Consider the following 24,081-nt stretch of genomic DNA (forward strand, 5'->3'; position numbering starts at 1 on the left):
ATAAATTCCAGACCACTGAAGAAAAACAACTTGGGGAGATTTATCAAAACCTGTGTAAAGGCAGCGTGGTCCATAGCAACCAATCAGATTTCTGATTCATTTTTAAAAAGGGTATATTACCTACAAGCCTAGCGGCTAATCCAAAACTCAATTATATACCTACAAAAATTAGCCCAGAAGAATTATTTATGTAACCACGGTGTAATATATGCGCTCTAATGCCCTCCACCCATCAGGTTGTGTCAGTAGCAACAGGCATTAGTTATACTATAAAAAACTTTATTAACTGCGATAGCGAATATGTTGTATACTGTGCAACATGTGTTGCATGCAGTATGCAATACATTGGATGCACGGGACGAAAACTAAAAAGAAGGATATATGAACATCTTGCTATTCGTCCGAATTTTTCCTCCAGATCTATGTCTGGTTTGACCAGGCATTTAGTGGAGCACCATGAAGGGAAAAGTAACACTGTTTCCATCCAAGGAATTGAAAAAGTACCCCGTCCCAAACGGGGGGGTGATTGGTTACATGCCCTTCATACAAGAGAGGCTTTTTGGATTCTAAGGATGGAAACACGTGCTCCTAAGGGTCTCAACTATAGAAATGATCTCATGTATTTTTATTAAATCAGTACACACAAAAAAGTTTATACATTTTTCTTTTTCTTTTGGCCTTATTTGGTTTTTTCTATACATCACCTTATTGTGGCTATGGTAAAACTCACTTATCTTTGGAGTTTTATTTCAAGTTGTGATTCCTGTCCTTTGTTACTATATATACCTATCCACAGGTCCCCATGTGTCCGTATACTAAAACATATTCATGAATTCTCATGTCTCCCAGACAGTTTTATCATATGTTTCTATATATATCCTTTATACATCGCATTCAAGCACTTAATTTGCTTAACTGCTAAACATGCCTATTATCATGTTATATTTAGTTACGGGCTAAACTCTCATGTGTACGAATATATTTATTTGCTAGTTTGGACTTTTAGGTGGTAATTCACAACATGCGCTTTTTACTATGTGACAGGCTAATTCACAACATGCGCTTTTTGTTATATGACAGGCCAATTACCCGATAGGCTAATATCCCACTAGCGGCCGCTGCACTATTACACTGCATTGTTCGCATATACCGCATGCCTTTACACGTAGTATGTATTGACATGCGGGTTACGCATGGGTTAATCGGCCATCTTTTTTCACCTAGTCAGTTCTTACCTGGCCGCACCTTCTTTTTTCTTGACTACCTTCCCTATGCCACGTCACATCCTGCTGGACGGAGGCGGGGAGTTTTTTACACGGTGGGACCCGACCATATGCCAGAGGGTATTTAAACCCCCGTGTGACTAGGTACCAACGCCATGACTAAGAGCAACTGCTCGAAACGCGTCGGCGTTTCACCCCCCCCTTGTTTTTAAGTGACATGTCACTCGTCACCTCTGTGGCGACTTTCCATGTTTTAATTGGTTGCCATTAAAGGTTAAGTTTTATTGGATTACCTACCCAGGAGTTGGACCCCTTCCATTTTCCTCCTCTCAGTCTCACGGGGAGTGGCGGCTCCCTGCGTCCGTGCTCCGGGACTATTGCCTGATGCTTGACACATATGGATTTGGTGAGCTGATCTACCCCTTTTGTTTCTCTATCCTTTGGATAGGCGATAATATGTCTAGGGACGGAGTACCCCTTTAAATTTGTGTGGTGGTGATGTGTATGTGCACCAAATTTATATAATGGTGCAGGGCATGTAAAAAATATGGTGCCAGTACACAATTTTTTGAAATGACACTTCAGCATACCAATTTGTATGGTACCTCTTTTGCGACTTTTACAGCGAATGTTTAGCCTAAGTGTTTAGCCCAAATTTGTGTGACTCTTTACTAATGCTTTCCACAGCCAGTTTTGTAAGCCAGGTCATGACTGCTGTAGATTTGAGACACATTGAGGGCTTTCTGACTTTTTACCAAAAACTTTGTAAATAATAAATTCCAGACCACTGAAGAAAAACAACTTGGGGAGATTTATCAAAACCTGTGTAAAGGCTGCGTGGTCCATTGCAACCAATCAGATTTATGATTCATTTTTAAAAAGGGTATATTACCTACAAGCCTAGCGGCTAATCCAAAACTCAATTATATACCTACAAAAATTAGCCCAGAAGAATTATTTATGTAACCAACATCTCTTTATTAATCACAATCAATAACAATAGGTAGAAAAAACCCATAAAAAATGCCCCCCACACACACACACAAAGGCAGGATGTGGGGAACCCAATATATAGATTCAATGAAATGTAAAAAGTCCCTATCAGCATGCCATCATATAACAATTAGATCAAGTACTGTACCTGTCGGTAGCATGCTGAACAAGTCCCCACGTTCCTACCACCTCGACACGTGTTTCGGGCAATCCCTTTCTCAAGAGGCTCATGGGAGTGAGGAACTGATGGCCCTTTATGTGGCGTGCCCTCCAATGGCGCATGAGAGTGGTCCGAACGCCGCGCGACTTCCGGGCGGCGTCATTGGCGGAAGTACGTCATAATGACAACATCCGCCAATACTGACTGCCGAACGAAAGATCGCGCTACGTCGGAACCACGTGCATGCGCACCGGGCAACACATAGTTGTAATGAGGATTAATTGCCAGGAGGAGCTATTCAGCACCACACCGACAGGTAGGTAAACAAAAGGGGAGATACAAACATATGTATATTCTAATCCCTTTATACAACCCATAATCCATTAGAAAAAATGATATAAAATCACTTAAACAATAGCATCACATATACGAACTAATAATTAATGTATTTTTCTATGTTCTAAATTATACCACCTCCACATTAACATATTGTATATGCTATTATGCTAATCCATCATCACATCTTACCCTTATAAAAAGTATGCCAAACCTTCATGGCCCCTCTTCCTTGTCCCTCAAACAGTGAACATAGCATAATGGATACTGCTCAAAGCTATGGAGTGGTTGATAAAAAAGTACCCATGGAGATAATACTCCCCCCCCCCCCCCCCCCCACATACACACTTACCCCCTGTGTTTAGATTAAATTGTGCTAGTAAGAGGGCCACTAGCCCATATATTATGTGTAATTACTAAAAATTACTATGACTGTGTCCCCACTCTAGTGAACTATAAATTGATTATATACCCCAAGTGTTTAAATTATATACTCAAAGTGTATATATTATGTACATGATCATACCCTCTCATCCTATAGTGAACACCAACCCCCCCCCCCAAAAAAAAACAACAACAACAACCTAACATTACCCCACACATGCCCCCCCCCTTCCCCTTCACACACACACATCCCACACAACATCCTACCACACCATGTATATATCCCAAATACACCCATCATCCATGAGACCCTATACCATCCAAATAAAATACAAATTCAAAGTGGGTGCATCCCAATCCTCTAACAATACCCCACCATATACATGCACCAAAAAAACCAATCCAAATAACATGTAGTGAATTCCTATTTGTGTAGCGTCCATAGTGATATAGTCCACTCCACAGTCCTGTTGAGGGCCCACAATCATATCCGCGTGGTTCAATAAGAGAGCATATTGATATATATAAATTCATGTTTCCTTCTTTCATATGAAATTCTTTATCCTCTTTTTCTTCCATATGTTGTATCCTCCTACGACAATCCTCCATAAATCATCAATCCTCACAAAGGGCACAGCAATACCTCGATTAAAAGAAACAATATTTAAAACCATAGCATATTACAAAAAGGGAGAGAAACTCAGGTGTTCGTTAAGTCCCCTAGGAGACATTGTATCTAACTTAAAAATCCATTTAGTCTCTTTGCGTAAGAGGGCTCTGGTGGCATCACCACCCCTATTTCCCATATATATCCTGTCGATTCCCTTTACTCTCAAAAGTCTCCAATTAGATTGATGCAGGGCTTTAAAGTGTCTCGCTAGTGGCTTACCACGTAGCCCACCTTCATCCCTCCAGTTCTCATGTGCTGAATTTTTAATATCTCTGATGTGCTCCATCACGCGCACTCGCAACTCGCGAGTTGTCATGCCCACGTAGATCTTATCACATGGGCAACGCGCGTGGTAGACCACACCAGAGACCCCACAGTTGACATTATGGACAATTCTATACTGATGTGTACCATCCTGATCAGAAAAACTCTGTGTCCTTTCCATTACCGCACAGGCCCCACATTTCCCACATGGGTAATTTCCCCAGGGTGGGCCTCTGGACCCAAACGGGTGCTGTCTTATTCTCTGAGGGATGTAATGACTTGTTACCAGAAGGTCCCTAAGGTTAGGGGCTCTTCTTGGTGTCATCAATGGTCTCTCAGGTAACAATTGCCTCAATTTGTTGTCAATGCGCAAAATGTGCCAGTGACGCAAAAGTATGTTCCTCATGCCCGACCACTGTTTATTAAAACGTGAGATGAATCTTGTATGTCCAATACTTACATCCTCCCTCCTTTCCTTTTTAGTCAATAACCTCTGTCTTGGCATTTGTCTAACTTTGATCCATTCCTGTACTACCTCATTCCGTTAATATCCCCTCCTTGAAAATCGATCAACCATGTCACCTGCCTGCCTATCAAATAGAACATCATTGGAACATATCCGTTTGGCACGTATAAGCTGGCCACGTGGTATTGCTCCCACTACATGTGGTGGGTGGAAAGAGTTTGCCCTAAGATAGGAATTGACGGAGGTGTCCTTCCTATAGATATCAGTGGAGATTATCCCTTCTGCATCAAAGGATAACTTTACATCCAGAAAATCTATATTGGTGCGACTCCATTTACTAGTTAACCTTACATTCATGGTGTTATCCTGTAGGTACCTCAAAAACCTCTCCAAATCGCCCGTCGATCCCTGCCATACAAAGATAATGTCGTCTATAAAACGACGCCACATGATGACGGACTGCATGCATGTCTGCTCACCATTATGGATCATCGCTCTTTCCCAGTACCCCATGAATAAATTAGCGTATGGGGGCGCACAAGGCGCCCCCATCACGGTTCCACTAATCTGTAAGTAAAATTTGTCACAAAAAACTAAAAAATTGTGTCGTAAAACAAATTCCAATAGCTCCAAAAGTAAATCAATCAACTGTAAAGAAAGATTGCTGGTACTGAGAAAGAATTTACATGCGCGCAGTCAGTCATCATGCGCAATAGATGTATATAGTGACTCCACGTCACTTGTCACAATAACCATATCATCCTCCAATTTCATCCCCTCAAAACATTTAAGGACATCAGTGGAGTCACGTAAATAAGATGGCAGGGATTCGACGAGCGGCTTTAGATAGAAATCCAAAAATTGGCACACCACCTCCGTCAAGCTCCCAATCCCTGATATTATAGGGCGCCCAGGGGGGCATGTTAAACTCTTATGTACTTTTGGTAAGAGATAGAGGGTTGGTATCCTAGGATGCTTCGATATTATACCCTCCTGGACAGCCCTATCCAAAATATTACAGAGCCTACTCTGGAATAATGACATGGGATTGCTGGGTAGTGCACGATACACACAGGTATCGCTAAGTTGACGTCTGGCTTCCTTTTCATATAGGTCACATGGCCAGACCACCACGTTCCCACCCTAGGTTTAAAGATAACATCCCCTAATTTTCTTAATTGTTTCAGTGCCATACGTTCGGCACTGGTTAGATTGTCCCAGCGTCGTCCATGTAACGCTCTAAAATCCTCTGATACCAATCTAACAAATACCTCAACCTGCGGACAAAGTGAGAAGGGTGGAAAGGTCGTAGACTTCTTTTTTATACCCTCTGGGATAGGGTCACTATCCTCTCCTTGGGCTTCCCTCCATAATTCCTCTAAAGCAGCTAAAACCTGTACATCATCAGGCGGCAAAGGTTCCATCTCATCGTTCTTATGATACCTCCTCAATATAATTTTCCGAGCGAAGAGATGAAGATCCTTTACCGCCTCAAAATAGTCAAAATCAATTGCTGGGGAAAAGGTAAGACCCTTCGATAGTACCTCTATTTGTTCAGTTGTGAGTACATGTTTAGACAGATTAATTACCTTTAACGCCTCAGTCTGTTCCTCTGATGTTGAGGGGTCACCTGCCGTTGTCTTTCTCTTAGAGTCCGGGTAGTGGCCGATGGGTTGTTGATAACCTCCCCCTCGCCCTCGTCGGGCGTGCGTCTGTCTAAAAAACGGTCCCCCATTGTACTCCGTACAGACGAAAAAGAGGATGAACGGGATAGTGGCCGTCCATTTCCAGGTTTTTGCCATTTATATACAGTATTGTTGGAATAATCGGCTTGATCACGTTTGAATTTACGAATTTTAGTGGCTTGAATCTCACTTTCCCACTTCTTAAATTCCGTGTCAAGATCCAACTCAAAGGAAGCCAGACGTTCTGCACTCAAATCCTTGCCCAGTATTTCCTTCAATTTATCAATTTCTATTTCCAACTGCTCCAAATTCTTTTTATCAATTCCAATCAAAAGTTCCAAAAATGTCCTAGAACAGACTCGGCAGGATTCCTCCCACCTAGATTTAACATTAGGGTCGTCTATTGGGAATGCAGGGAAGATTTGCACCCGTAGCCCTCTGGGTATGATGTTTTTCTGTAAATAACTCTCTAAAGTTGCCTTGTTCCACCACACCTTCATACGCTTTTTCAGCAAAAATTTCAGCTGAGTCTGAGTTTCTCTCACTTTTGTATCAACATCTTGAATCTGGGTACTACCTTCATCAAATATATGTACCAATTGAGTAACCCAGGTCTGATCCCGGGATCTGTAATCCATATATCTGGTGGTCTCAACTAGAAAAAACACCACTATATTACCTACAAGCCTAGCGGCTAATACCTACAAAAATTAGCCCAGAAGAATTATTTATGTAACCAACATCTCTTTATTAATCACAATCAATAACAATAGGTAGAAAAAACCCATAAAAAATACCCACCCTTAAAAATGCCCCCCCACACACACACAAAGGCATAAAAAGGGCTCTGAAAAATGAAAGAAGCAATCTGATTGGTTGCTATGGGCAATGGCATCACTTTTCCTCTACACAGGTTTAAATAAATCCCCCCTTCCCTTGATTTAAACATTTCCACACAATGATAAGATAGTCTACTTAAAAAGTAGCAAAAATTTAGAGCAAAAATATAGTCTACATACAAATGATAAATTTCCCCCAAAGAGTTTGGCCACTCCTTATGAGAAGGATTCTTTAACCATAAACAGATCACAATATATTCCCCTGCTCCGATACCCAGTGATCAGTAAAAACATGGCAGCAATTGCTTTGCAGCACCTCCATTAGTGACATTAAGAATAATATTGGTCTCGTTGAATTTAAGGGCATTCAATTTAATGGTTATATGTAATGCAGGCAGGGCCGGTGCAAGGATTTTCATCTACACAGGTGAAGGGCATTAGTTACATAGGTATTCCAGCCCCCTCCCCCCAAAAAAATAAAACTTTAACTCACCTTCCCTCCACTCCACTTCCTCCCTGAGGTCCGGGCTCCGGTGCAGGACTTCTTCAGCAAGCCGCGGGTGAGGACGTCATCTCATCGCCGGCAGCTTGCTGAAGAAGTCCTGCAGTGGGAGTGCTGTGCCGATCTAAAGTATAGGAGCAGAGAGAAATGCTGTTCCCTGCTTCTTAACAATACTGTAAGTGGCGATGCGTACATCATATGCTTCGCCACTTATTTTACTTTGGCAGGGGGGGGAAGGGGGGCGGAGGGGGTGCCTGTGGTTCAGAGTTTTTTGCCCCTCCAATGCCTGCACCCTAAGGCAGCTGCTTGAGCTGCCTTTGTATGCACCGGGCCTGAATGCAGGAAAAGACAGGTCCTTCCTGGTAACAGACTCTCTATGCACTCTTCAGTCAGCCAAGAGATAAGGATTGTGAACAAGAACCCCCTGTAGCAACTCAGAATTCTCTAATATGGTTTATGAAATTTTTTTTTAAATTAAACAACCCCTTAAACAGCAGTTGCAATAAGCAAAGTGTTAGGAAGGCAACCTCACCCAGGTAAGATGGATATTTGTCACTTCTACTTACCAGCTGAAGACTGAAGTTTTTTTAATAAAAGAAACTAACCCACCAAAAGGGAAAGAAGAAGAGAGACATGAAAGAAAAGAGAAGACAGAGGTAATAGGTATTAGACTGCGGATAAATGAATATCGCTAAATACAGGAGTCACCTCCCTTTTTGTGGACAGTATTTACTTTGTATTACAAACTATTCTGTATGAGGTCTGGAATGAAGGCAGAACATTAAGCCTAATACACTGGATTATAGTGCAGGTGAACCATATTAAAATGAGATATAATTTACCTGGATCCGTGGTCCGGTTGCAGAGAGACCTGTCATTAACCACAATGCTTATATCAATTGCAATGGAGGGGGGCCAGGCACAGCCAGCATCCTTGCCTCCTTCCTCTCTGCTCTGATATGGGAGCAAAGGGGAAGAAGGCAGGGATGGCTAGGTATGCCAAGTCCCGCCTCTATTGCGCAAAGACAGCAATTAAAATATTAGTTATAGAGGTTAATAAAGGGTCTATCTCCAGAAACGGACCGGGGATCTGGGTGAGTTATACCTCACTTTAATCTGGTTTACCCACACTATAACCCTGTGTATTGGGTTTAGTGTCGGACAAACCAGCTTCTAAACTAGACAACTTCTTTATGAAACAGACTTGAATTGAAGGCTATCTTAGAAATGTTAGGCCAAAAGGTTGGCCAACAATGGGTACCCCCCCCCCTCAAGAGTACAAAGAGTAACTACCACAGCCACTGAAATGTTGTTGATGCATTTTGGGCCCAAAAACATGCCATTTGGCAAGGGGGTTATTGTTCTCGAGGTAGTCTGTCAGTGGATTTTTTGTGCAAGATAACAAGAAAGTGTGAGCTTAGTGTACAGAATTAACGGGTATTCTATCCTCTAATACTAATTACCTACCCCAGAGGTTGCCCCTCCCCACTTTTCCCCATGATGCCAAGAACTGGGACCTGTTTTGGAATGAAGTGGTAGGTCACGCTCCATTTAATGTCTATAGAAGGTGTTGGAGATAGCTGAGCACTGTATTCAGTGACTGTACCCGGTGTCTAATCTGCCCGGTCCCCACACTCAGACATTATACCCGATTTTACATTATACCCTAGTAAGTAGAGGATATGTGTAACAGGCTGGAATACCCCCTTAAGGGCCAGTCCTCTTCCTCATTTATTGCTGCCCTTTCCACATATTTTTATACCAAACTACCTTTGATATCAGTGAATTTACCGGTATATTTTGTGATTATACTAGAGGTTTTCAACCTATGCAATATGTGTCTGAGATTATCAGAGACTCACAGCATTAATCTCCGCTGTCTTCTGTGCACATGCTGCGCTCGGCTCTATTTGGACATCACATTCATGACTTTTATCTTGACTTAGGCTAATTCCAGAGTCCCTGTGTAGAAGCACAAAACTGAGGTATAACCACTGTAAAGAAATATGGATTTGGGTTAACTAATGTATAGAATAAAAATATTTACCCATTTGAGTCTTTAGAAAAAGGAACTACTATAATATCCCTTCTCTGTAAGAGGTCACTTAGTAAGTTCATAGAACTCTTTGGTGCATCTCCTCCGGACAGACCAATAACATGATCTCGGACTTTACAACCCTGGTGAGCAACAAAGCACGGTTTAATAATCCTTGTTAACAAATAACACTTCACAAAAATATACATATTCTAGATTTCCAATTGCATAAGTACAATTTTGGTAAGTGGCATAAAAAACAGTCTTTGCTAAAGCACAATGATCCCTGTCAATATTGTAAAATAATTCCAAATAACACTGTTATACAACAATATATTATCTTACTGGGGTTGATAAAGTATCTCCCATAAGTGAGTCCACCCCTCACATTTATGTAAATATTGTATTATATATTTCATGTGACAGCACTGAAGAAATGACACTCTGCTACAATGTACAGTATTGAGTGCACAGCCTGTATAACAGTGTTTAATATTGTGTCCCCTCAAAATAACTCAACACACAGCCATTAATGCCTAAACCTTGGCAACAAAAGTGAGTACAACCCTAAGTGCAAATGTCCAAATTGAGCCCAATGAGCCATTTTCCCTCCCCGCTGTCACATGACTTGTAAGCATTACAAGTTCACAGGTGTGAATGGGCAGGAGGTGTTTTTACATTTGGTGTTATTGCTCTCACACTCTCTAATACTGGTCCAGTGGCAACCTGTGAAGCTCTGGTGAACTCAATGTCCAACAGGCTGAAGGCTGTGCTGGAAAATAATGGTAGTTCAGCTTCCTGCTCTGTACACAGGTAATTGGCAGGGCGCAGGATGTTGTCACCCCACTAATCTGATATTGATGACGTACCATGAGGATAGGCCATCAATAAACCTTGCCTGCAAAATCCTCTAAAAATATTTAATGCTTTAGTTGAGAAAAAATATCCATTTACTTCAACTTTTCTTGACATTTTTTTTTTTGGGGGGGGGGGGGGGGGGGGGGATTTTGATAAGTGAAAAAAAGGCCAAGCCAAGACTTGTGCACATGTATGCTAGCCCTGAGGTGGCATATACATGGCTGGTGTCTTTTTTATTTTATTTTATATTTTTTACTTTATTTTTTCTTTTTATATAAATTTAAAACAATCACAATCCATTGTATTCTACAATAAACATCCATAGGTACAACTTTGTTCATTTAAGGAACTAGAGTGAACACAATTTATAACATTAAAGAATTCCTATCCCTTACCCTCCCCAACCCCTCCCACCCCCTGGTCCAGGCAAAAAAAAAATAATATTATATAATTTCTCTTCTTTTTTTACCAATAACTCCAGATCCTATTCCTCTCTCTCCTTCCTCTGCCACTCCGAACCCATCTAAACTCCCTATCCTTCATAATTCTTAACCCATCTTTTTCCATTCTTCTATCCGTGGCTCCTCGGAAGATATCCAGTTCCTTAAGATCACCAATCTTGCAAAGAAGAGAATCCTATGTAATACCTTCTCATATTTACCCATATTACCTATAGCACCAAGTAAATTCAATTCAATTGTGCGAGGCACCTCCACCGGTATTTTGGTCTCAATTTCACAAATTACCGAATCCCAGAATGCATATATTTTGCTACATAGCCAAAGGCTATGCATATAATCCGCCTCTTCCACCCCACATTTCACACATTGTGCCGTGTCTCTCACTCCCATCCTATGTAAGTGGAGTGCAGAGTGGCTGGTGTCTTTAGTAGGCTACATTTTCTGGGCTGCGCTTACTGAACTATGCCCCATGTAGTTATCAATATAACAACTCTGACCTTTGGAAGCTGTGCAGGGTCAAATCTGAGGACTTTTTGGTTACAGCAAGGATAGACTCCAGTGCCTGGAGAATCGAGTGAATACACAGCCGGCTCTGGATGATACTGACAATGTGTAAGCTCATTTAACAGGAACGTCTGAAAATGAGACACAACAAGAATTTAAAGATATATTTTGATCAACATAATGTGCAGCATCCTAACATTCGGGGTGGAAAAAAAAGGAACATTTACATACATTACAAACAATACCCCATACATTTGAAATGCTAGGTCCTTATATAGAGTTCTTTAAAAATATGGGCCCAGATTTATCAAACTGTGAGAGAAAAAGTTAAGTGATTTTCCCCCAGCAACCAATCACAGCTCAGCTAACAAGCTCTGGTAAAGTGAAAGCTGAGCTGTGATTGGTTACTGTGGGAAAACCACTTCACCTTTTCTCTCACACAGTTTGATAAATCTAGGCCATGATGTTGTGGGGAGCATCTAGGATGGTTTATTAGACCTATACAGGTTTTCCCATTGTGACGATCCGTCTTGGGGATTAGCTCTGGGATCGTCCTTGACCATGCCACAGGATGCGTTTCTTCTCAATAAACCAGCAAACAAACGCATATAATGCAAATCTGGCACCTTGCCAGTTTTATTAGACAGGTTGCAGGGTAAGAAATAAACAAAAAGCAGGAACAAAACAAAATCCTAGACCGTCTGGTCACTGACTAAACAGATCAGCTTGTCCTGACTAACAACCGCTGAGCTTCCCTCAGCCGGTTAAACATATGTCCCCTGCAACCTTCTACTCACAATGTCACTCTCTTTGAGCCACTCAGCTCGGGCTGTGTACTCCTCAGCAGCCTCTGTCTCTTCCCTACAGCCCACATGCTGTCTCCTCGGAAGAGCCCCAACTATTCTGTTCCTTTTCCTTTTAAACACACACTTTCCCTTCCTGATACCTCATTAATCAGGCCACAGGTGGAGCATTCTGCAGAGATAGCAAGGGAAATACACCCTTTCCTTGCCACACTGCCACACCATCTACATTAATGTGGTTTAACCTGTAGGGCATGTTGAGTCAAATGAATTTAGCAAATTTGCCTCCTTCTCCTAATATTCATGCTCCTTTCCTCACCTTGACAGCTCTTACCTACAAGCTATACACACTCTATATATACACATTAGAATCTCCCAATAGCAACACTCAAGGGGAAAAAAAGTGTCCGCTATTGGGTGATTCTACTGTATATATATATATATATATATATATATATATATATATATATATAGTGTATATAGCTTGTAGGTAAGAACTGTCATGAGGAGAAAAGGAGAAGAATGGAGAAGAAGGCACATTTGCTAAATTCAAACAGGGGTCTTCTACTTCTGTGCTGGGAATGCTGCAGGGGCCAGGGCCCTTTACTGGTGTATTGGCTGTACCTCCCTGACGGCGGCCAGCACATAAGCCTGGTTGTCCCTTATTGAGAGAGTTTTATCCCCTATTGGGTATGTTTTGTCCCCTATCGGGAGTTTCTTGTCCCCTATTGGGTGTGTCCGCTATCAGGAGTGTCCCTTATTCGGAGGGTAAATACAGTAAGTCTTTCGGGACACTGTTGGGGAATAAAAAACTGTCACTATTGGAGGTGTCCCCTATCTGGAGGTGTCCACTAAGGGAGATTTTACTGTATATACATATCATCTTTACTTGTATTTATTTTCCCTCTCCCCAGAATGCCTAGTGGAGTACTAATGGCCTTTAACCCCTTAACGGCAATGGACGTAAATGTACGTCATGGTGACCTGGTACTGGTAGAACCTTGTGAAAGAGCGCAAAGACGGCCACGTGGCCGAAGTATAGAACTGCGAGGCCGAAGCCACGAAGTGAAAGGCCCATGATGCCCCGAAAAACGGGCGGAATGAGCCAAAACCCGGAAGGGGGAATCTTCCGCTTGCAGCGGTAAGCAGACCGGATCCACCGAAAAATGGTGGCAGTAGAAGCAGGTCGTCCTTTAAGACGACCTTCCAGAAAAACAAAAAAAGGAGTCACACTGCCGAAAAGAAGTGACAGAGAGATAAGCCCGAACAGCCCTCTCCACAACCAGTTTGTGGAGCAAACTCCCTGGGATGAGAAGGGGCCGGACAAAAGGACGGCAGGACGATGTCCTCATTGAGATGAAAAAGTCGAAACTATCTCAGGTAAAAAGGAAGGAACTGGACGGAAAACAACTTGTCCTGGTATACAACCAGGAAGGCAGAACGGCAGGAGAAAACTGCCAGCTCTGGCACCCACCTAACAGAGGTAAGAGCAATAAGGAACGCCCCCTTCCAGGGAAGGAGGCGAAGAGGAATGTCCCTGAGAGGTTCAAAAGGAGCGCCTTGCAGGGCACCTAAGACCAAGTGTAAGTACAAAGGGGGAGAAGGGGACCGAGAAGGAGGGGCAGTGTGTGCCACTCCCTGAAGCAGGTCTGGACATGAGAATTGAACGCCAGAGGACTTTGCAAAGGAATGAAAAGGGCCGAACTTTGACCCTAAAGGGAGCTGAGAGCCAACCCTTGGGCCAACCCTGACTGGAAAGGGAAAAGGGGTCAGGGAAGGAAAACCACAACCAGAGAAAAAAGGCTGAGATTCACACCAATGAAAATAGGACCGCCAGGTATGGTGGTAAATCTTTGCAGAGGAAGGCTTGCGAGCCATCAGCATGGTGCGAACCACTTGTGAAGAGAAACCGTGTTCTCAACCTCCACGCCATCAAAAGCCAAGACGGTAAATAGGGGTGGCACAGGGGACCTAAATAGGAGGCCTGGGAGAGAGGGAAGGCACAGCGGTAAGTCGTTAGGAGCCTGACCGCGACGACGTGCCACGCCCGTCGGAGCCAGGCTGGGCCACGAGAATGGCGGGAACGCTGTGAGTTTGCTCAGGACTCTGGAATGAGAGGAAGGGGAGGAAACAGATAAGGTAGGGCCAGGCCCGACTAAGAAACAGAGAAGGTAGGGCAAAGCCCGACCAGGAGAGAGGAACGCTGCAGTTGTGGCGGGACGAGTAAAGGTCCACGCCTGGAGCGCCCTAGAGGTTTCAGGTCACTGCAAACACCTCTGGATGTAGGAACCACTCGCCTTGGACGGCTGAGGACCAGCTAAGACAGGCCACCTACCAGTTGAGTATGTCCAGAATGAAGATCGCTGAGATGGTCGGAAACTTGAGTTCTGCCCAGAAGGGAATTTCCTGAAGAAGCAAGCACAGATAGAATTGCCCTAGTCCCAGCATGTTGATGGGGAGAAGGGCTTCTGGGGGGACCAAGGCCCCAGACCGGTCAGTCCTTGAAAACACCTTGTTATGATTGGCAAGCTGGAGGTGGATCCTCTGTGTCAGAGAGGGATTGGCGTGGACCGTGCCGGCGGACCGGTTCTAAGTTGCTACCGGTATTCACCAGAGCCCGCCGCAAAGCAGGATGGTCTTGCAGCGGCGGTAGCAACCAGGTCGTATCAACCGGCAATGGCTCAACCTCTCTGACTGCTGAGATAGGCGCGGTACAAAAGGACAAGGCAAGAGCAAGGTCGGACGTAGCAGAAGGTCAGGGCAGGCAGCAAGGGTCGTAGTCAGTGGCAACAGCAGAAGGTCTGGAACACAGGCTATGGACATACACTAAACGCTTTCTCTGGCACAAGGCAACAAGATCCGGCAAGGAAGGGAAGGGGAAGTGAGGTTATATAGACAGGGAGCAGGTGAAAGCTAGTTAGACTGATTGGGCCAGGCACCAATCATTGGTGCACTGGCCCTTTAAATCTTAGAGAGCTGGCGCGCGCGCACCCTAGAGAGCGGAGCCGCGCGTGCCAGAAGGTGACAGCCGGGGACCGGGACGGGTAAGTGGCTTGGGATGCGATTTGCGAGCGGGCGCGTCCCGCTATGCGAATCGCATCCCCATCGTGAATGTCAGGGCAGCGCTCCCGGTCAGCGGGTCTGACCGGGGCGCTGCAGAGAGGAGAACGCCGCGAGCGCTCCGGGGAGGAGCAGGGACCCGGAGCCCTCGACGTAACAGTACCCCCCCCCTTTAGGTCTCCTCCTCTTTTTGTCTCCTTGTCCCTTCAAATGAGACGAGAACATAGGGGACGCCTCTTGAGTTTCCTTCCATAACAAAAAAATCCTGGGTAGCTACATCAGCGGCAGGTAAACCAGAAGAAGTGGGAATGGGGAGGGGGGGGGCAGAGGGTGAAGCTTGTCACGGGGCAGAGTGTCACCAGGAAGGGGGCTATGAGGAGCAGATGTGAGGCATCGTTTGTGACAAGCAGGACCCCAATTCTTGATCTCCCCGGTGGTCCAGTCAAGGGTGGGAGAATGACGCTGGAGCCATGGCAGACCGAGGAGGACTTCATAGGTGCAGTTGGGCAGGACAAAAAATTCAATTTTCTCGAGATGCAGTCCAATGCTCATAAGCAAGGGCTCTGTGCGGTAACGCACAGTGCAGTCCAACTTCACTCCGTTGACTGAAGAAATGTAGAGCGGCTTGACGAGACGGGTCACCGGGATGCAGAACCTATTAACCAAAGAGGCCAGAATAAAATTTCCAGCAGAACCAGAGTCCAGGAAGGCCACAGCTGAGAAGGAGGAGTTGGCAGAAGGAGCAATCCGCACAGGCACAGTGAGACGTGGAGAAGCAGAATTCACACCAAGGGACGCCACTCCCATTTGAACAGGGTGCGTGCGTGCGTTTCCCAGACGTGGAGGACGAATAGGGCAATCCATCAAGAAATGTTCGGTACGAGCGCAGTACAGACATAAATTTTTATCTCTGCGGCGAGTCCTCTCTTCATGGGTCAGGCGAGACCGATCCACTTGCATAGCCTCCTCGGCGGGAGGCACAGGGGTAGATTGCAAAGGATACTGGGAGAGAGGTGCCCAGAGATCAAGGTCCTTTTCCTGGCGGAGCTCCTGGTGTCTTTCAGAAAAACGCTTGTCAATGCGGGTGGCCTAAAGGATAAGTTCTGACAGGTTAGCTGGAATTTCTCGTGCGGCCAGTACATCTTTGATGTTGCTGGATAGGCCTTTTTTAAAGGTCGTGCAGAGGGCCTCGTTGTTCCAAGATAATTCGGAGGCGAGGGTACGAAATTGGATGGCGTATTCACCTACAGAAGAATCTCCCTGGACCAGGTTCAGCAAGGCAGTTTCGGCAGAAGAAGCTCGGGCTGGTTCCTCGAAGACACTACGGACTTCAGCGAAGAAGGACTGGACTGAGGCTGTGGCAGGATCATTGCGGTCCCAGAGCGGTGTGGCCCAAGACAAGGCCTTTCCAGACAGAAGACTAACTACGAAAGCCACCTTAGACCGTTCTGTAGGAAATTGGTCCGACAACATCTCCATATGTAGGGAACATTGAGACAGGAAACCACGGCACAGTCTAGAGTCCCCATCTAATTTGTCCGGCAGGGACAAGCGGAGGCTAGGAGCGGCCACTCGCTGCGGAGGAGGTGCAGGAGCTGGCGGTGGAGATGGTTGCTGCTGTAGCAGTGGCAGAAGTTGCTGTAACATGGCGGTCAACTGCGACAGCTGCTGTCCTTGTTGGGCAATTTGCTGAGATTGCTGGGCGACCACCGTGGGTAGGTCAGCGAGACTTGGCAGCGGCACCTCAGCGGGATCCATGGCCGGATCTACTGTTATCCTGGATCCTCTGTGTCAGAGAGGGATTGGCGTGGACCGTGCCGGCGGACCGGTTCTAAGTTGCTACCGGTATTCACCAGAGCCCGTCAAAAAGCAGGATGGTCTTGCAGCGGCGGTAGCAACCAGGTCGTATCCACCGGCAACGGCTCAACCTCTCTGACTGCTGAGATAGGCGCGGTACAAAATGACAAGGCAAGAGCAAGGTAGAAGAAGGTCAGGGCAGGCAGCAAGGGTCGTAGTCAGGGGCAACAGCAGAAGGTCTGGAACACAGCCTGGAACACAGGCTATGGACATACACTAAACGCTTTCTCTGGCACAAGGCAAGATCCGGCAAGGAAGGGAAGGGGAAGTGAGGTTATATAGACAGGGAGCAGGTGGAAGCTAGTTAGACTGATTGGGCCAGGCACCAATCATTGGTGCACTGGCCCTTTAAATCTTAGAGAGCTGGCGCGCACGAGCCCTAGAGAGCGGAGCCGCGCGCACCAGAACGTGACAGCCGGGGACCGGGACGGGTAAGTGGCTTGGGATGCGATTTTCGAGCGGGCGCGTCCCGCTATGCGAATCGCATCCCCATCGTGAATGTCAGTGCAGCGCTCCCGGTCAGCAGGTCTGACCGGGGCGCTGCAGAGAGGAGAACGCCGCAAGCGCTCCGGGGAGGAGCAGGGACCCGGAGCGCTCGGCGTAACACACCTTCTCAGTCCAACAGATCGGCAGAAAGGTGCGCCCCTGAAAAGCAGGGGGAAACGAAGCCACTATAGAATGGATCGGCAAGACTGTTGAGAGAGAACGATCTTGCAGTCGAGAGACAAAGGGGACCTGTCCCACCGGAAGAGAATCACCAGTTAAAGAGGTCGGTGATGAAACTGGGTGAATGGCACGGCCTCCGCGGCCGCCAGCAACCAACCCAGGACAGTATGCAAAAGCGAATGGAAACTGGAGCAAGATGCCGAAGTTATCTGACTCCTGACAAGAGAGTCAGCCGAATGTCCGGCAGAGACGAAAGCGGGCAGAGGCCACGTCGAACTGGACCCCCAGGGGAGAGGTTTAACTTGTCACGATTGACCATCCAACCGAAGAGAAAACAAGGGTTGGAGGTTGAGACTAAGACTCCCCAGAGTCTGAGCCCTGGTTGGAGCTCTGATCAGGAGGTCGTCCAAGAAAGGAAGCACTGAAACAACTCTTGTGTGTAACAGGGCTATCACAGGCGTCAGGTCCTTGGTAAGGACCAGCGGAGTAGTGGTCAGACCGAAAGGGAGAGCCACAATAGAAAATGGCCGCCCGGAACTGCAAAGCGGAAGTACCGCTGATGACCGGGAAATATTGGAATGTGGAGGCAGGCATCCTTGATGTCCACCGAGGGAAGAAAAACTCCCCTTGAACCATGGACTCCAGCACCGAACGGAGAGACTCCATTTGGAATGGGAAGGGAAGCAGAATATGCTGGTGGAGATGCTCGAGAACCAAGATTGGGTGAACAGCAACGCCCGTCTTGGGGACCACAAAGAGGTTGGAATTAAAAACCTCGAAAACGTTCCCCTGAAGGAACAGGGACAATTACTCCCTGGATGAAAGGGAACGCGCCCCGAAATGCCTCCGCTAGAGAGGAGGACCGGGGGGTCCGGGAAGAAAAAAGCAGTCCCATGGAAGGGAGGCAAATTCGACCCTGTATCCGTTGGCTACAACATCCCTGACCCAGGAAACCGGAAAGTGCGTGTCCAGGCATCCCGGAAGAGTAAGATGACCAACCACTCGAGGAAAGTCGGCGGGTGGGGGCGACCCCTCAGGCCGAAGCAGGCCTACGGGTGCCTGCTGGGGCTGCCAAACAGCCGAAATGGTTAGCTGACCTCAGGGATGGACGGGTCAGGAAGGAGGGAGCCCTCTCCCGGTGAAGGCGCCTAGCTGGACCTTTGTTGGTACCAAAGGTCCGCAGGACCGGAAGGAGGAGGACTTCCAATGGTTCTGCGAGCCTTATCCAGAGGTATAAGGAACTCTTTCTGCCTGTCGCCTCACTTCTTGAAGGCTGTGTCCGCATTCCAGGCTATAAGCCACATGGAGCGAAGGAGGGCTACCAGGTAGCCTGTGGCAAAGGCAGCACAGCGGCTGCGCATGGAAGCAGAACCCAGAAAATCTCCGGCATAGGAGCCTCGGAGAGCTAGTCTAGATAAATCCCCTGGAGGGATCCTGAATACTACCCTGGCGGAGTTGGGAGACCATACTGAAAGGGCATCTGACACCCAGGCAGAAGCAAAAGCAGGAAGAAAAGAAGAACCTGCTGTCTCAAAGGCAAATTTTGCCAAGGTCTCCACCTTCTTGTCCGCTGGATCCTGGAAGGCAGCCGCAAAAGCTAACGGCAAGACAGTTGCCTTAGAGAGGCGGGAGACTGGTAGATCCACAGTTGAAGAGGAGGTCCACCGAGCAATGAGGTCCTTTGCGAAGGGATACCGCGCTTGAACCTTCTCGTTTTCTGAAACTTTTAGTCAGAGTGCCTTCAGGCGGATTCCAGCAAGGCGTCAAATTCAGCGAGAGAGCAGAAAGTCTTGGGTGCCGGTCGGGCACGAAGAAAGGAGACTTCTGTAGACACGTCCGAAGTTCCTGGGTCCATTAGCTGGAAGGTGTCTCGTATGGCCGAAACCAATGAGTACACCACATCAGACATATCCGTGCAGCCCTCTGAGTCGGAGGCCGAATTAGAAACCTCATCCACAAGTTCTCCAGATGAATGAGAACGAGGTGAGGCAGCCCTGGATGAGATCTGGCACGATGAAAGGCAACTTCTGGAGCCACGTCCAAAGTTCCTGGGTCCTCTAGATGAAAAGGTGTCTCTTATGGCAGAAACCAGTTCACCGTGTCGGCAGAATCTGAGCGGTCCTCTGAGACGGATACAGATTCGAAAACCTCATCCACAATCTCTCCAGGTGAATGGGAGGCGGCCCTAGATGAGGAAGACACTGACCCGTTATGCGGCTCTGGAGAGCCAGAGCGGTGACTGCGGGAGCGTCCTCTGGAAGAGGGACGCTTGAGATAAGCTGAGGTAGCGGGCGAGACCTATGATGGGAAAGAATGTACCTGTCCGAAGACCCCGGGGACGATTCAGAGGGAACACCCCTATTACGCTTGCGAGAAGCGTAGGGAGGAGGGGAGCGAGTCTCCCCGGAGGGCTGACGGAGGACCTCTCCAAGGCAGTCACCACAGAACGGGAGACCTGCGCCAGTCGGATATAGACTGTGAGAGGGAAGAAACCCAGGCTGGAGGGAAGGCCGAACCCACCGGGTCTGGTAGAACATCCCTGGTAGAAATAGCCGGGGGGTCTGGGGGAGCAGTGGTGCAGGCAGAACAAGTCGGTTCAGCAGAACCAGACATTTTTGTGTTACAGCTATTACAGGTGTAATAAGTAACTATCTGTTTAGAGGAAGGAACAGTTCTGGGCACGGACATAGTAATAAAAAGGAACAGTCTCGCCCTGGTCTGTGTCCCTCAGACTGCAGCTGTGAGCAGAGAGAGGGAAAGAGAAAACGCTGGACCAATGGCCAGAGGGGGCGTGCCAATTACAAGGACACTTTTGATTGGCTCTGCAAACCCCCTGTGCACGCACAGCGCTGATTCGAGGGGATTCGCGCCATCCTGAAAGAAATAATAACCAAGATAATGATGGCGCCCGCTCCCGAGTGCACCATGTGAACGCATGCGCGCCTCGGGGCAACGGAGCGGGCGAACGCTGTCGGCAGAACACTGCCGAAAACGAAAATAAAAACTTCTATGCGGCCCATAGAGTAAAAAAGGGAGGGAAAAACCCCACCTGGCCAGTCCCATAAACCCTTATAGAAAAAAGGGTGTCTCCAGCTGTTGAGAGTCCAGTACCTAAGAAAAAAGGGGGAAATATACTCACCTTAGTCAGAAGAACTCACCTAATGAAGTCTTCCTGATGAAGCCTTAAGCCAGCTTTTAGTCACCTGCATCATGCCGGGCTTGAAAAGTGAGACGAGCAGGGAAAAGTGGGGGACCCGGACTCGTGAGGTACAACCCCAGGCGCTGGCCGTTGGCGAGAGGGGGTTGACAGTACATCCACGATGTCTGTGCCCCCTCAATCGCAAATGGGGAAACAGTGAACGCTATGTTCCTGAGTCCCCACTTGAAAACAGGAAAATAAAAGGAAATAAGAAACTAAACGTCCCTATCTGAAAAAATAAAAAAGTTAGACCAAGTCTGTACACTGAGGACAAGCAGGGCTCTGTGCACTGAGGACAAGCAGGGCTCTGTGCACTGAGGACAAGGAGGGCTCTGTGCACTGAGGACAAGCAGGGCTCTGTGCACTGAGGACAAGCAGGGCTCTGTGCACTGAGGACAAGCAGGGCTCTGTGCACTGAGGACAAGCAGGGCTCTGTGCACTGAGGACAAGCAGGGCTCTGTGCACTGAGGACAAGCAGGGCTCTGTACACTGAGGACAAGCAGGGCTCTGTACACTGAGGACAAGCAGTGCTCTGTGCACAGACGACAAGCAGGGCTCTGTGCACTGAGGACAAGCAGGGCTCTGTACACTGAGGACAAGCAGGGCTCTGTACACTGAGGACAAGCAGGGCTCTGTACACTGAGGACAAGCAGGGCTCTGTGCACCGAGGACAAGCAGGGCTCTGTGCACCGAGGACAAGCAGGGCTCTGTACACCGAGGACAAGCAGGGCTCTGTACACCGAGGACAAGCAGTGCTCTGTACACCGAGGACAAGCAGGGCTCTGTACACCGAGGACAAGCAGGGCTCTGTACACCGAGGACAAGCAGGGCTCTGTACACCGAGGACAAGCAGGGCTCTGTACACCGAGGACAAGCAGGGCTCTGTACACCGAGGACAAGCAGGGCTCTGTACACCGAGGACAAGCAGGGCTCTGTACACCGAGGACAAGCAGGGCTCTGTACACCGAGGACAAGCAGGGCTCTGTACACCGAGGACAAGCAGGGCTCTGTACACCGAGGACAAGCAGGGCTCTGTACACTGAGGACAAGCAGGGCTCTCATAAGAAGGGGTCGATAATATGCAGCTGCGACTTTTTGTGAGACTTTTTAAAACTGCCAGTTGAAGGCAGTTTTGTAAGGCAGGTCTGACCTGGCTTTGACTTGACACATTTTGGAGGGGTTTGTGACTTTTTTTTTTTTTTATGCCTATGTGTAGGGCTGGGCGGTATACCGGTTCATACCGAATACCGACATTTTTGTGCTGCACGATATGAATTTTAACCCAAACCGCAATACCGGTTTGGCCCCTCCTCCTCGGGAATGAATGAATCAGCTCAGTGCTGCGCTGTCCCCACAGAACTACTCACATGTCACCCGCGAGCGCTGCCCCCCAATTAATTATCAGCCCAGTGCTGTCCTCATCAGGGTAAATACTCATATGTCACCCTCAAGCGCTGACCTCCTCATCCTCCTGTTTGTTGCGGCCGCCGGCGCTGATACTCTATACCAGTGGTCTACAACCTGCGCACCTTCAGATGTTGCAAAACTACAACTCTCAGCATACCCAGACAGCCAACGGCGGAAATACCATTAAATACTGTGGAACCATCAAAAATTCATAAAATACCGTGATACACACATTTGGTCATACCGCCCAGCCCTAACTACGTGACACATTCACACATAATACATTTTCAACCACTGCAAAGAGAAAACTGAAAGTTGCTTAGGTAAGGCTGTTTGCTACTTTATGCGTACCCAGATAATTTACAAAAAAAAAACACGCTTAGGCGCATGTTTTGTGCGCCCATAGTTGATACTGCCGCAGGACAAAGAGAAACCTAGATCTGTGCAAAAGAGGGTGTCACTGATTTGCGTTTATGTATTTAGGGCATTTTTAAATAGATTTTTTTTTTTTTTTTTTTTTTTGTGAGTAGAATAAACAACTACTTTTAACCAGTAGTATGGTCAGTTCTATGGGCTTCATGTTTTTTACAGTTTTTATGGCTTCAGCATATCATTACCTTGTGAATGTATGGCAATAGGAGGAGTGTGGGACTTCCATATACTTATATATTTGTGATATATCGATCTTCTTAGCACTTTCTGTTCTACAGCATGTTACCTATAGACTGGACCATTTGAACTTGGCAGAATCAAGTTAGTGACATAGTAAGAGACAAAAATGTCTAGAACAGTTCTGAATCCACCCTGATAACCTGCTCACTGATCACTACATCCACACTATGAAAATACCAGACCATTGTGCTCCTCCTGCTAATCTGGCACTGGGACCTGTATTGTTGGATGCCAGATTACCAGGCATTCTGGGTGTCTGGATCTAGTTGTATGGGTTTGATTCCCATTATGTAGGAAAGAAAAAAAAACTAAGAATAAAAAAGGGATAATTAATTAAGACGTGGATGTTGGCAGTGAAACAGATGCTTGTGCGCGGTGTTTCTGAAATCTACTAAAATTTACACTACCTCTGAAGAGGTCCCATCCCTTTCTATTTCCATGTGGTGAGCGAAAGCAAAGAAAGAGGCAACATTTTTGTGCAAAGTAAAGTTTTACACCTTTTTATTGTCTGTGAAGAGATTAATAAAGGTTTCCCTTCCCCCTTAATATTTTATTTTGAGGCAAATAATGGTTTCAACGAGACTGATAAGGTTCTTTTAGGTGCAGCTATTAAAGGGGTACTCCGCCCCTAGACATCTTATCTCATCCAAAGGATAGAGAATGAGATGTTAGATCGCTGGGGTCCCGCTGCTGGGGACCCCTGAGATCCCCGCTGCAGCACCCCGCTATCATTACTGCGCAGAGCGAGTTCGCTCTGTGCGTAATGACGGGTGATACAGGGGCCGGAGCAGTGTGAGGTCATGGCTCCGCCCCTCATGACATCATGGCCCGTCCCCTTAATGCAAGTCTATGGCAGGGGGCGTGACGACCGCAACGCCCCATCCCATAGACTTGTATTGACGGGGGCGGGCTGTGATGTCACGAGGGGCGGAGCCGTGACGTAACGATGCTCCGGCCCCTGTATTGCCCGTCATTACTTGCAGAGTGATCTCGCTCTGCGCAGTAATGATAGCGGGGTGCTGCAGCAGCGATCCCCG

The 24,081-nt window shown here is 46.9% G+C and overlaps 1 pseudogene; it reads right to left on the reverse strand.

The window, feature by feature from the left end:
• The window catches only part of LOC130310848 (SANT and BTB domain regulator of class switch recombination-like), a 53,382-nt pseudogene that overhangs the window by 22,006 nt on the left and 7,295 nt on the right, over positions 1-24,081 (reverse strand).

The sequence above is a fragment of the Hyla sarda genome, unplaced genomic scaffold (assembly GCF_029499605.1).
Source record: "Hyla sarda isolate aHylSar1 unplaced genomic scaffold, aHylSar1.hap1 scaffold_1600, whole genome shotgun sequence".
Lineage (NCBI taxonomy): Eukaryota > Metazoa > Chordata > Amphibia > Anura > Hylidae > Hyla > Hyla sarda.